Source organism: Capra hircus, chromosome 24, assembly GCF_001704415.2.
Source record: "Capra hircus breed San Clemente chromosome 24, ASM170441v1, whole genome shotgun sequence".
NCBI lineage: Eukaryota > Metazoa > Chordata > Mammalia > Artiodactyla > Bovidae > Capra > Capra hircus.
The window spans coordinates 31,306,673-31,321,505 of record NC_030831.1 but is presented as its reverse complement, the minus strand read 5'-3'; positions in this window follow the sequence as shown (position 1 = coordinate 31,321,505).

Here is a 14,833-nt window from a genome sequence, read left to right as displayed (position 1 = left end):
TCCAGAAGTGACAGATATGATGAGCACAAATAAATGGAATTAAAACAGCTCTACTTAAAGTATGCTGAAGGAGATGAAGAAAAAAAATGAACATAATAAGGAAATAAATATCCAATTAGAACTTCCAAGAATGAAAAATAAGAACAGCAACAATGTATAAATGAAACAAATACACTGGAAAGAATGAACAACAGATTAGATACTGCAGAAGAAAGATTGGTCAACTTGAAGACAACTATAAAAGCTAAATAAAATGAAAGACACAGGAAAAAGACTGAAAAACAAACAAAACAAACAAAAAAACAGGACTCAGTGGGCTACGGAACAGTATCAAATAGTCTAAGTACATGTAATTGAAACACCAGAAGGAAATGGGAGAAAGGAGCAAAATGACAAAAATATTTGAGGAGAGAAAAAGAAATAATGACCCAAATTTTCCAATGTGATTAACAACTATAAACTAACAGATACAGTAAGTATGATGAACCCCAAGCAGAATATCACACAAAGCACATCATAATCAAATAACTGAAAACCAGTAATAAAGAGAAAAAATAATTTTAAATCAAGCAGAGGAAAAAAAGACATACTACATAACGTAAGGAAGAGATCAAGTTTCCAAAGATGTCCAGAAACTGCAGTCCAGCATCGCAGTGTTCTGTGGGCTGGTGCAGTTCCCCAAAGACATGAGCAGAAAGGTCCTCCCACAGCTCTTCCTCCTGCTCTGCGACCCCCTCCCCATGATCTGGAAGAACATGGCCAGCCAGGTGTATGAGATGGTGCTGACCTACAACGTGGTAGCCGCTGGCATCCTGGACAAGGTCATGGCTGTGCTCAGCAGCACAGACTGGGACACTAAGGTCCTGCTAGTCAGAGCCCAGCAACTGCCTGTGTGACTGCCTGGGCCTGCCTAGACCACAGCTGGTCCCCAGGTTTTCTCAGCTTCTGTGATGCATTTGAAGCTGTGTTCCCTGTAGCTCAGCTGGTAAAGAATCTACCTACAATGCAGGAGACCCTGGTTCAATTCCTGGGTCAGGAAGATCCCCTGGAGAAGGGAACAGCTATCCACTCCAGTATTCTTCCCTGGAGAATCCTATGGACAGAGGAGCCTGGTGAGCTACAAGTCCACAGAGTCGCAAAGAGTCAGACATGAATGAGCAACTTTGACTCACTCACTCACATAACAGAAAGAACAAAGATAAGAATTAAAGCAGACTTCTTATCAGAAAATGTTTAAGCCAGAAGACATCTTTTAAGTGTTGAAAAGAAACATTGTCAATCTAGATTTCTAGAGAGAAGTATGCCCAGTGAAAACATCTATCAAAAATAAAGGAAAAATCAAGAATTTATCAGACAAACAAAAGCAGAAAGAATTCATCTTTAGTAGAACTGTGCTAATAAAACCGGAAATAAGTTTTTCAGGCCAAAAGATATTAAACTAGATTGAAATTTCAGTTCAGTTCAGTTCAGTCACTCAGCCATGTTGACTCTTTGCCACCCCAATGGACTGCAGCACACCAGGCTTCCCTGTCCATCACCAACTCCCGGAGCTTACTCAAACTCATGTCCATCGAGATGGTGATGCCATCCAACCATCTCATCCTCTGTTATCCCCTTCTCCTCCTGCCTTCAATCCTTCCCTTGGATATACACAAAGGAATGAAAAGAACATCTGAAATAATAAGCTTGTGGGAAACATATAAGACATCTTAAAAAAAAAACTTTCTCATTTTTAATCCCTTTACAAGATAATTAACTGTGTAAACCAAAAATAATAACCATATATTATGGGGTTTGTTAACATATGTGGAAATGAAACATATGACAACAATAGTGAATAGGATGTGAGGAGGAAATAAAAACATTGATATAAGGGTCTCACTGCCCTATATGACGGAGAAGGCAATGGCACCCCACTCCAGTACTCTTGCCTGGAAAATCCCATGGACAGAGGAGCCTGGTAGGCTGCAGTCCATGGGGTCGCACAGAGTCGGACACAACTGAGCAACTTCACTTTCACTTTTCACTTTCATGCATTGGAGAAGGAAATGGCAACCCACTCCAGTGTTCTTGCCTGGAGAATCCCATGGACGGGGGAGCCTGGCTAGCTACAGTCCATAGGGTCACAAAGAGTCAGACACGAATGAAGCGACTTAGCACACATGCAGGTGATAAGTAAAGTATATTGTACATTGTATGGAACCCACTTTTAAGGAATGAAACAGAGGTATGTCCAACCATGGAGATAAAACAGAATCATTAAAAACTCCCTGGTAGTCAAAAATAGAACATATTTCAAAGGTAAAGTATATCCTGGGATATAAAAGTAATTTTGTTGCCTTTAATCAAACACTGCCAATTCCATTGAAGACTAGGCATTCAGGATTAAACATGGAATGTCCTACAGTCAGTCTAACCACACTTTTAAAGCAGTACTTGTCTTGACAAAAACGCTTGCGATTCCAGAAGGTGAAAGACATCAACCCATCACAACACCAGCAAACAGATGTATGAGCTGCTGCTGCTGCTGCTGCTGCTAAGTCCCTTCAGTCGTGTCCGACTCTGTGCGACCCCATAGACGGCAGCCCACCAGGCTCCCCCGTCCCTGAGATTCTCCAGGCAAGAACACTGGAGTGGGTTGCCATTTCCTTCTCCAATGCAGGAAAGTGAAAAGTGAAAGTGAAGTCGATCAGCCATTTCCGACTCTTAGCGACCCCATGGACGGCAGCCCGCCAGGCTTCTCCGTCCATGGGATTTTCCAGGCAAGAGTACTGGAGTGGGGTGCCATTGCCTTCTCCGCAGATGTATGAGATAATTCAGGAAAGTCCAGTTATAAGACAGTATTTTATGGCTACGAAGTCTGGAGCTCGAAGCCAAGTTTAGATCTCTGACAGAGAGAGACAGAGGGAGAGAGGCCAGCAAGTCCAGCTGATGTTGTACTCTTTTGTAAGCTCAAAGAGGGAAGGGTTATATAGCTTTGTTTGTCACTGGATGCCATCACCTTGCACAGCAACTGGCACGTAGTAGGCACTCATAAATGTTTGTGGAAAGAAGGAAGTAGGGAAGAAGGGAAGAGGAACCTAATAGCGTAAGGAGTCCCTCGGACAATGTGTCTGCACCTATCAGAAGCCTATGCATTTCTGGCATTTCTTACACACAACAAAACAACAACTAAAGCTAGGAGGAGCTTAAATGATGTGGTACTTACAGAAAACGACCAGAATCTTTTTAAGGCTAATCTTTAAAAAGCACCCAATACAGCCCTCTCAAATGCCTTAAAAGATTCTCCTTGACTTAATCAGTAAGGTTTGTGCCAAGAAATATCCATTTACTCTGACTTCTCAGCTAGCAACTACAGTCTGACAACTGTCCTAAAGATTGATGCATAATATAATCAGGAAACTAGAGCCCCACAAATTGAGAGGTGTGTTTATTACAATACAGGTCTTAATGCACATCAGAGGCCATTCTTCAGGCAGAATACTCAATTTAGAAATCTATTGTCACCCAGATACATCTGCCAATAAATTGTCGGAGAGAAGCATTTACATCGAGGGCAAAATACTTTGCCTTATGGTTCCTCCTAAGCTCCTTGAAGATAAAATGGTTTATCCTCAGCATCTTTGCTTAAATGGCAATAAAAGCCTCACCTGACATGAAGGTCAAGGTAAGCAGAACAATTGACATACACAGTGATTTCTCATGGAGCGAGAATGCCTCTGCTCTGAAGCTAGTGGGGCTTAAGAAAAGGGATGTTACTCCATCACAATCCCACTGGCCGTCTGAACATGTGGAACATGAGGTTTAAAACCATGTGATCACTACAGTGACTTAACATCTAGAATGTCTCTATAAGAAACTATTAAATATACAAGCAAAACTATTGAGTCTGTTTTAGGAAAATATTGTCACATGGAGAACCAAAACACTTAGTCCTAAATATAGCATCTCCACCCCACTACTTCCACCGTCGCAGCTAATACACACACACACACAGACACACAAACACACAGGTATATATTTCTACACACATATAGAAGTATATATAATATTGTCTGTCCCACATTCTATTGAAATAAATTCAATTTGCTAGTTGTTGTTCAGTTGCTCAATTTTGTCCGACTCTTTGCAACTCCATGAACAATAGCATACCAGGCTTCCTTGTCCTTCACTACCACGCAGGGTTTGTTCAAACTCATGTTCACTGAGCTGATGAAGCCATCCAACCATCTCATCCTCTGTCGTCCCCTTCTCCTCCTGCCTTCAATCTTTCCCAGAATCAGGGTCTTTTCCAATGAGGTGGCTCTTCACATCAGGTGGGCCAAAGTATTGGAGCTTTAGCTTCAGCATGAGTCCTTCCAATGAATATTCAGGGTTGATTTCCTTTAGGACTGACTGGTTTGATCTCCATAAATTCAGGGGGAAATCCTTATAAATATGATCCTTCTGCTCTGTTCTTTTCTCCTCCTCTCCTTTCCTTACTATCCTCTCCTCTCTTTCCTTGGGGGTAGGCTATTTTTCTGGACCCCTCCCCAGCAGAGTTTTGATTCCATCAATTATCATTCTAAGAAATCCATCCTTTTCTCAGCAATTTGTACCTGAGCTGTTGGAGTGAATTCTGTCCCAGCAACTTCTGCACTGCAGGCAGGCTGGGGAGGGAGGAGGTCCATCTCAGTGGGATGCCTGTTTATCTTGTATTTAACAAAAGGGAAAGGGTTTCTTCCAAGGAAATTTTTTTGGCTTGGGAATCCTGAATGTAAACTTACAACAGTGACCTAAGTTCACCTCAGGAACAATATTAGCTGACAACCACCTTGGGAGTGAAAAATAAAATCCCATTCCAGCTCCCTTTGACTGATCTAAGCTCCTTTTGCTGTCATTTAACACTGCAGATCTGATTTAATTTGATGAGACTTCTAAGACAATTTAGAAACTTAAGCATTTAATGCCAACCCTAATCATTTTCTTGCACACGTTTTCAAAGGTTTCCTGGGTTTATAAACAAAAAGCAGAATCAGATGTGAGAGCAAAAATAGAACTTTGTTTCTTCTACTTTTTATTTATAAGTAAAAGTTATCTTCCAAAGAAAAAACTGGAGGAATGAGTGGAAATTATATTAACAGAAAAATAGGTTGGGACTCGGCATAAGAAAGCACTCTGTAATGGTTAAAACTGTTACAACCAGAAGGGATACCATAGAAAAAAAGAAGCTTCCCTGGCACAGGAGGGGTTCAAGGAGAGACTTGGGTTGGTCAGAGTGAGTTTGGGATTGCGTAAACCCTGAAGAGCATCAGGGTACTTCATTGCTGTTGCTATTGCTAAGTCACTTCAGTCGTGTCCGACTCTGTGTGACCCCATAGACGGCAGCCCACCAGGCTCCCCCATCCCTGGGATTCTCCAGGCAAGAACACTGGAGTGGGTTGTCATTTCCTTCTCCAATGCATTAAAGCGATCATTTCAGCAACAGAGTAACAGTGTAAAAATGTGGTAAAGGACTGCAGCTGCTAAGTCGCTTCAGTCATGTCCGACTCTGTGTGACCCCATAGACGGCAGCCCACCAGGCTCCCCCATCCCTGGGATTCTCCAGGCAAGAATACTGGAGTAGGTTGCCATTTCCTTCTCCAATGCATGAAAGTGAAAAGTGAAAGTGAAGTCCAACTCTAAGCGACCCCATAGATGGCAGCCCACCAGTCTGTGCTAAAAAGGCAACCTGACTATGTTTAGTTAAAAATGAAGGTGCCTAATGAGAAGCTGCTGGATAGCACTGGGAGCACCGCTGGGTGCTCCAGCAGGATGTGACGTGGGGATGGGGCGGGGGAGGGAAACCCAAGAGAGAGGGGACACATACACACAGACAGCTGATTCACGTTGTTGTACAGCAGAAACAAAAAACATCGTTAAGAAATTGTACTTCAATTTAACAAAAAGTGAAGGTGTCAAAGGACAACCATTCGTATGTCCAAGCTTCATCGTGGGTTACTCCTCTCTTTCTCTGTACTCCCTCCAAAAGGATAACATCCTGACCAAAATTTGGAACCTGGTCACACGGGCATGTCCTGAGATCGTTGTGGTTTCATGTTTGTATTAAACATTCATGATGACGTTTTCCTCTAATGTTGCTGTTCAGTTATCAGAAGAGAAACCTGCACTGTGATCTCTGCTACTGGGGAAACTGCTTCAACTCAAACTGGATTTGAAGTCTGTAAACAGCCTCCACCAAGCGAACACCTGGAGGCCAGCAGCTGCTGATCCCTGCCTCTGAGCTCAGTCTGCAGAAGGACAGGACCCCCTGAGTGTGTGACTGAGGCGGAGGGAGTGGGGAGAGAAGAGGGCGGGGGGTGGGGGGGCTACATCTGCCTTTACTTCACTCGTGACCTCTGTCCTCTCATTCACAAGGCCCTGATCCCCTGGCAGGCTTCTTGAAGCTGCTGTGACACCTTTCCTCAACCACGGGTTTCCATGGGTCCACATCCATCATCCCCAAATATTTCTTTCTGCTTCCACTGCTGTGCGCTCAGCCCAGCCACCAACTTCTCTCACCCGGACGGCATCACTGCAAAACCTGTCCAAGTCGCTCCCCCTGCCCACACCCACCCTCCACCACGTGTCTCCAACAAAGAAGGAGGCTGATCCTGATGTTGCAGCACGGATTTCTGTTTATTTCCCATGGCCCCAAGTAATGTAAAAGCTGCAAGAGGCAGGGTCTTTGCTTCTGTTTTTCCCTCACTGTGTCACCATCCTTGGAAGAGCACCAGGCACACCGTAGACATTCCATAAGTATTTGTGGTGCTCAGGGGAATTTTCTACTTGCTCCTGCACTTTCCAGGGAGGTATGAAAACCGGATGCTCTGTTTCATGACCACTGTCAAAAATCAGAACTTACTAGGCTTAACCGAGGACTTTTTCCTGACTCTTGAACAGGAAACTTGTTTTAACTCATCCTATGCAGATTATGGACTTATTCCATTTTACCCAGAATAGGACAGATTGATTTCCTTAGTGGGCATAATTACCAAAAGACCCTCTTTCTAACACTCTAAAAGATCTGACTTACCCCCTCAGTAAACTATCCATTCTGTTTCTTCCCTGGGATGTGTTTCTTTGCCAAGTCAGTAAATAAATGCAAGAGAATGAATGAATGACCTTCCACGGGTGGTCAGGTATGTCCTTAGACTTAGTTATTAGCCTCTTTGCATAACCATAATCAAGACCCTCTCCCACTTGGAAGGGCTTTTCCCAAGGAGGGTTCTCAGAAAGCTTTGATTTTGGAAGAATCTCTGTGGTTCAGTGATAAATAATGGTAGATGGGCTCTACAAATAAATAAACATTCATCAACTGCTAAATATAGGCCTGCATGGTCTAGCGTGGGAGGAAGGGAAAGCCCAAGCTTCTGAGAGAAAGCTGAGCTGAATCATGTGTCCACTCTTTCAGAAAAATTACTGAACAATGCTAAGTCTTAGCACTTTCGCCTGCAAAATAATATCTGCCTGGCTGCGTGTGTGCGTGCGAGCTAAGTCGCTTCATTCCTGTCCAACTCCTTATGACCCTATGGACTGTAGCCCGCCAGGCTCCTCTATCCATGGGAATTCTCCAGTCAAGAATAATGGAATGGGTTGCCATGCCCTCTTTCAGGGGATCTTCTGATCCGGGGATCTTCTGATCCAGGGATCAAACCCACATCTCTTATGTCTCCTGCATTGGCAGACAGGTTCTTCACCACTAGCAGCCTGCCTGGGTGGTTATGAGCTTTCGAGAAAAATGTACACAAAGACCTGAACACAGGTTCTGGCAGAGTCAGTGCTCCATGGATAGCTATTATTAGTCACAAATGATAGATACTGACTTTACAGGTTAATCTAAGGAGAGCTTCACTATCTTTCTTAGGAGATGCTATATTCATTTCCTATTGTTTTGCAACAAGTTACTACAAGCTCACTGGCTTAAAACAACACACATCTGTTCTCTCAGTTTCCATGGGTGAGGAGTCAGGGCATGATTCCTGGACTGTGGGTTCTCTACCCAAACCTGCAATCACATTTTCAGCCAAAGGCTAGAATTACATCCTAGGATCAAGGGCCCCTTCCAAGCTCACATGGTTGTCAACAATTCATTTTCTTGAAGCTGTAGAACTCATGGTATCTTCTTCAAGGTCAGGGGAAAAGAAATTTATTTCTCCCATCAATGACCTCTAGATCTTCTTTCCAAGGGCTCACCTGATTAAGTCAGGCCCACTCAGGATAATTTTCTTTTTGACATGAAGTCAACTGAATAGAGGTCTTCCCTGGTGGCTCAAATGGTAAAGAATCTGCCTGCAATGCAGGAGACCTGAGTTTGATCCCTGGGTCGAGAAGATCCCCTGGAGAAGGGTAAGGCAACCCACTCCAGTATTCTTGCATGGAGAATTTCATGGACAGAGGAGCCTGGTGGGCTACAGTCCCTGGGGTTGCAAAGAGTCAGACACAACTGAGTAACTGTCACTCACTAACTCACTCCCGTTCAATTACACATGCAGAATCTTTCACCTTTGCCATAGAAAGCAACCTAATCCTGGCAGTGCTGTCTCATCACTTTTTTTTATATCCTATTAGACGCAAGTTGCAGTTCCTGCTCATACTCAAGGACATGGCCATTAAGGGGCCTCTTGGAATTCTGCCTGCCATGGGCATCATTTGTAACTCCCGTGGAATCTAAACATTGCTGGCCTAGAGTGGCAATGGAGTCAAGTCAAGGAACACTACTGTTAGCACATTTCTCACTCTACTGAGGATCTAAGGAAGCCAGACATAAGGGGGATGACTCTGCAGCTGGTCAGCAAAAGGGCAATAGGGAAATCAGAACTCTTCACGGGTTAGTTTGAAATTCAGCCTATCCCCCATAACTCAGGAGAGAAGAATAGTGGGCTGTGTGGCTATGGATTGCTGCTGCCATAGATTAATCAAAGTCAACTGGTCAAGGGCCATTGCCCTCCTGGAGATAACTCCATATAGGAAGAATTTGTCATTGAGGAAATGTATTCATTATTGCACACACACATACACACACAGCCTAAACAGCCAGATGCGTTCCACTGGCATTCAAGGATATCCGTGCCAGTTTCCTCAGTGTGGCTTCCTGGGTGCTGAGGCTGGGGGTGGCGAGTTAGAGTGTGTTTTCATGCAGATGAGTAAATGATTCTTCTCCACCATTAAGGGAAGAGAAGATCCACAGTGACTTTCTTCATATGTGGTCCCAGAAGCAGCAGCTGTCTTTGGGTAGATTGGGTCATCACCTAGTTAGGTCATCGACAGGAAGCCTTCGGAGTGAATTACAATCTGCTGTCTCAACAGCTGGGCCCAGGATTCTAGGGAACCAGCTGGAGAGCAGAGAGCAACTCATCTGTGCATGGGGGCAGGAGCATGCTGAGCCCCTTTCTGTCCTGCTGGCTACGGCGTGTGTCTAAGAGCCATATCCAAAGTAAGACCTCTCTAGAAACCCAAAGATTCATGAACATACACCCAGGTCTCCAGAGCATGACCCCCTCCCCAGCCTCAGACCACCAGGTCTCTGTGTGAGACCTGCCTCCAGGCTCAGACCCATGCGGCCACAAGGTACAGAGGCGTGACAAGGTTTCTCCGCCAGGCAGAAAAATCAAGTTGACAGCTGGCGATCCTTCTGCCTGATCGTTTCAAAACCACGGGCTCCCTTTTTAATTTTTTTTCCCTTACATCCATTTAGTACTTTTCTTCCATTTTTTCTGTTTCCTCTTTCCAGATCTCCCACTCATCTCTCCTCTCAATTTTCTCTACCTCTCCCCGACTTACACCTTTCTCTAGGACTTACTCTTCACCCTTGCATTTCTCTTGTCTCCTCCCTTCACCCTTTTCCTCTCTGCTACTCTGACTCTGTAACTTGCATTCTCCGAGTGAACCTGCAGAGGGCAGGATTCTGGCTGGAAACTATCTCCAGATCTTCCTTGTAGATCATTTAACTAAAGGTCCTTGCAATGTGCTCACCAAAACGTTAGTTTTTGCTGTGGTGGGGGCCGGGGGGTGGGGATTGGGGATTGGTGTTTGTTTTTTTTTTTTTAGTCAATGAACAGATTAAATGTGACATACTGTCCTTGTCAACATTAAAAATAACTCTAAGTTGGGTGAATTCTTATTGAATAGGTAATATATTGGGCTTCCCTTGGGGCTCAGATGGTAAAGAATCTGCCTAAATGCAGGAGACCCAGGTTTGATTCCTGGATCAGGAAGATCCCATGGAGAAGGACATGACTACCCACTTCAGTATTCTTGCCTGGAGAATTCCACGGACAGGGGAGCCTGGCAGTCTGCAGTCCATGAGACCACAAAAAGTCAGTCAAGACTGAGGGTCTAACACTTTGACATTCACTTTTCAGGTAATATATTGGGTAAAGTGTATCAACAGAACCAAATAATGCAATAGTCAGTGCTGTGAGCTGAAGGTTTGTTCAGGTTGTTCTCCCAAAATTCTTACCTGAAATCTTAACCTTAAAGGTGATGCTATTTGGAGGCGGGACTTTTGGGAGGTGATTAGGTCATGAGGCTGAGGCCCACCATGATAGGCTTAGTGCCCTTATAAAAGAGACCCCAGAGAGCTCCCTCACCACTTCTTTTTCATGTGAAGACACCCCAGAACATGGCTGTCTATGGACCAGGAAGCAGGCTGTCATGCCTATGTGCTCAGTGATGTCTGACTCTTTGCAACTCCATGGACTATAGTCCATCAGGCTCCTCTGTCCATGCAATTTCCCAGGCAAGCATACTGGAGTGGGTTGCCATTTCCCTCTCCAGAGGTTTTTCCCAACCCAAGGATCGAATCCACATCTCCTGTATCTCCTGCATTGGGAGGTGGATTCTTTACCACCAAGCCACCTGAAAACAGGCTCTCACCAGACACTGAGTCTGCCAGCACCTTGATCTTGGACTCCCGAGCATCCAGAACTTTGAGAAATAAATTTCTGTTGTTTATTATTCTTCCAGTCTCCAGTGTTACTGGGTTGTCACAGCAGCCCAAATGGACTAAGACAGTCAGTACAGAAACATCCACGAGGAAAAGGAAACTTCTTGCAGGTGAGGCAAGACCCATTTCCTGATACTGCTGGAGGCATTTTTACTTGCAAGAGAAATTCAATAGAACACACAGGCAACCCTCAGCACAGCGAGGAAATGGGAACCCCGTTGTGCAGCCTCCCCCATGTTCTTACATCTCTTCTTCTCTCCTGCTACCACCCTTCAGTGTGTTCGCAGAAAGCAGCTTGCACTGTGGAAGATTTCCATTTTATGCCGCGCTGCCCTTATTCCTTAAACATCCTCGAAAATGATTTTCTGCATCATAACAGGAACACTTACAAATATCTTGGTGATGACACAGAAAATCTGAACACTTCAGCCATTCTGTCAATGTTTGAGGGAAAAAATATTCCTGACCCAGCTCCAGCTGAAAAGCAACTTGCTGAAACATCACCTAAAACAGGAGGTTCCAATTCATTGGAACTCAACTTATTACACGCTTGAGCAGCTACTGGAACAAGAAAACGCTGTGCAAGGTTTTGCTGGCCAGGGTGTGAGAACCAAAAAAAAAGAGGGGGAGACATTCTTTGAGCCTTTACTCAGTGGAGTTGGACAAGTTCAGGGGCTCTCATCCTCTTCCTTGAAAAGTCACTGCTGACCAAGGCCAGGCTGGACTAAGTACTGGACAACTGAGTAGGTGTCTGGACCTCTTGGTCTAGTCAATTCTAACTTAATTTGAAATCAATAAAATACTCCTCAGGTTCAGAGCCATGCATGCTTCATAACATCCTGGGAAAGAATGAAGTGTTGGGGCAGGGTTATCTTCTTAACCCACAGTTCTCTACTCTTATTCTAACCCTCATTCTTGGATGCCTCTGACCTCTATTTGCTATGCGGTGCTTAGTCGCTCAGTTACATCCAACTCTTTGCGACCCCATGGACTGTAGCCTGCAAGGCTCCTCTGTCCATGGGATTCTCCAGGCAAGAATACTGGAGTGGGTTGCCATACCCTCCTCCAAGGGATCTTCCCAACCCAGGGGTCAAACTCAGGTCTCTCTCATTGCAAGTGCATTCTTTTACCGACTCCTAGCGACCCCATGGACTGCAGCCCACCAGTCTCCTCCACCCATGGGATTTGCCAGGCAAGAGTACTGGAGTGGGTTGCCATTGCCTTCTCCAAATGGTTGGTATAAGGCAAAGCAAATTCTCTTACCAAGGAAGACCCTGACCACTCTAGCGAGGTTGACTTAAACCAAATCTGCATGGAACGCCTCTCTTCTCAGGGTCAAGTGCATCTCAGGAAAAACAAAGTCTCTTCAGTTTATTTTGAAACATGAAACCCCATTATTTCCTCTCAGATTCTCATCAGTAAGCCAATGGCAACAATTGCCACGTTCACTGGAGCTGAGATGTAATGGCAGAGGTGGTAGAAGCAGTAGAGATGGTGAAGGTCCCATGTGTTTCAAGTGAGGGCTTCTGCCCTCTGAGATGCACGGTGACCTTCAAAGCATCTGGCTGCTGGTCTCCTGCATGGACGTCCCAGAGTTGCTCAGATTTCTGGCAACAAAATGATTGTATCTTAATAAAAATCAATACACTTAACATAGTTCATATGCATACACATGTGCTAAGTTGCTTCAGTCATGTCCGACTCTGCAACCCCATGGATTGTAGCCCACCACACTCCCCTGTTCATGGGATTCTTCAGACAAGGATACTGGAATGAGTTGCCCTGCCCTCATCCAGGGGATCTTCCTGACTCAGGGATCAGATCCAGGGATCAAACTCATGTCTCTCATGTCTCCTGCGTTGGCAGCCAGGTTCTTAACCACTAGAACCACCTGGGAAGCCCATAGTTCATGTACAAATATCTAAAAGACTATCACCTTTTTTACAGTTTATAGGGAAATGGTTGGTATGCTGCTGCTGCTGCTGCTGCTGCTGCTGCTGCTGCTGCTGCTGCTGCTGCTGCTGCTGCTGCTAGGTCGCTTCAGTCGTGTCCGACTCTGTGCGACCCCATAGACAGCAGCCCACCAGGCTCCCCCGTCCCTGGGATTCTCCAGGCAAGAATACTGGCGTGGGTTGCCATTTCCTTCTCCAATGCATGAAAGTGAAAAGTGAAAGTGAAGTCGCTCAGTCGTGTCCAACTCTTAGCAACCCCATGGACTGCAGACCCCCAAGCTCCTCCACCCATGGGATTTGCCAGGCAAGAGTACTGGAGTGGGTTGCCATTGCCTTCTCTGAACGGTTGGTATAAGACAAAGCAAATTAGATGAGGAATGCCCCTCTAGCCCTTGATATTTCAGCAGTTGATCATTCCAGCCCTGCATTTGCTAAAATCCAGTGTTCATTCCAAACCAGTGGCTGATGGCATTGTCTTTAACTGTGTCTGTCTTAGTTTTGCATTTACTGGGAAACTTATTTCACTAAAATAGTCACTTGCAACAGACAGTGTATACACACACCTATAAATACAAAAATTCAAGTCCTATAACACAAGGTTCTTGCTTTAAAAGTAAGATCGTGTAATTTTAGTTATATTGTCCTTTTTATCTAAGATTCAACTTGAAGATCCAATCCCTTCAAGTTGTTAATTTTAAAAGAGAAAACCAGGTCTGTATTGCATTTGAGTCACCTTACGCCATATGCTTCATCAGGCTAAAGCTTTCAGGCTAAGCTTTCTATTGGCTGGCCAATAGAAATATGGCCTAAACCAACTGAGCAATTTTAAATTTTCTAGTAGTCATATTAAAAATGAGCAAAACAAACAGCTAAAATTAATCTTAAAAATACTTTATCTAATCCAATTGGTCTAAAATATTGTCATTTTAACGTGCAGTCAATACAAAAAGTTGTGATTTTTCTTTACACTCTTTATTCCTGCACTACTGTTAGAAAACTGATGTGTATTTTGCTCTAAAAGTGCATCTCAGTTGGAACAAACTGCATTTTAAGTTCTGAATAGATGCTGGAAAGCATTGTCCTAAACAAAATAGATGCCCCACTCAGCATGATGATTAGATGTCAGTTGTAGTGATGATGATGTCGTAGAAATTGCCTGGGTTTTAGTCCATCAAGACCTATTTTCAAATCCTGACACCACTGTTGATTTTCTGTGTGACCTTGCACAAATGACTTAGTATCTCTGAACTTTAATCTCATCTTTGAAGCAAGAATTTTAATTCCTACATTTCAAAGGATTATTGTGTTTAAGAAACATACACATATGTAAGGTTCTTAGTACAATAGATAGCACACAGTAGAAACTCAGTAATAGTTGTTTAGTATTATTGCTATCATTCATGAACTAAGCACATATAACAATGACTATAAAACATGTCTTTTTTTAATCTGGAAAAAACTCTCTTTTAAGCTTTTTTTTTAAATTAATTTATTTTTTAATTGAAAGTGAAAGTGAAAGTCATTCAGTCGTGTCCAACTCTTTGTGACCCCATGAACTCTACAGTCCATGGAATTCTCCAACCCAGAATCCTGAAGTGGGTAGTGTTTCCCTTTGCCAGGGGATCTACCCAACCCAGGGATTGAACCCAGGTCTCCCACATTGCAGGCGGATTCTTTACCAGCTGAGCCACAAGGGAAGCCCTTTTAATTGAAGGATAATTGCTTTACAGAATTTTGTTGTTTTCTGTCAAACCTCAATATGAATCAACCATAGGTATACACATATCCCCTCCCTCTTGAATCTCCCCCCCATCTTCCTCCCCATCCCACCCCTCTCTCTAGGTTGATACAGAGCCCAAGTTAGAGTTTCCTGAGACATAGAGCAAATTCCCATTGGCTGTCTATTTTACATACG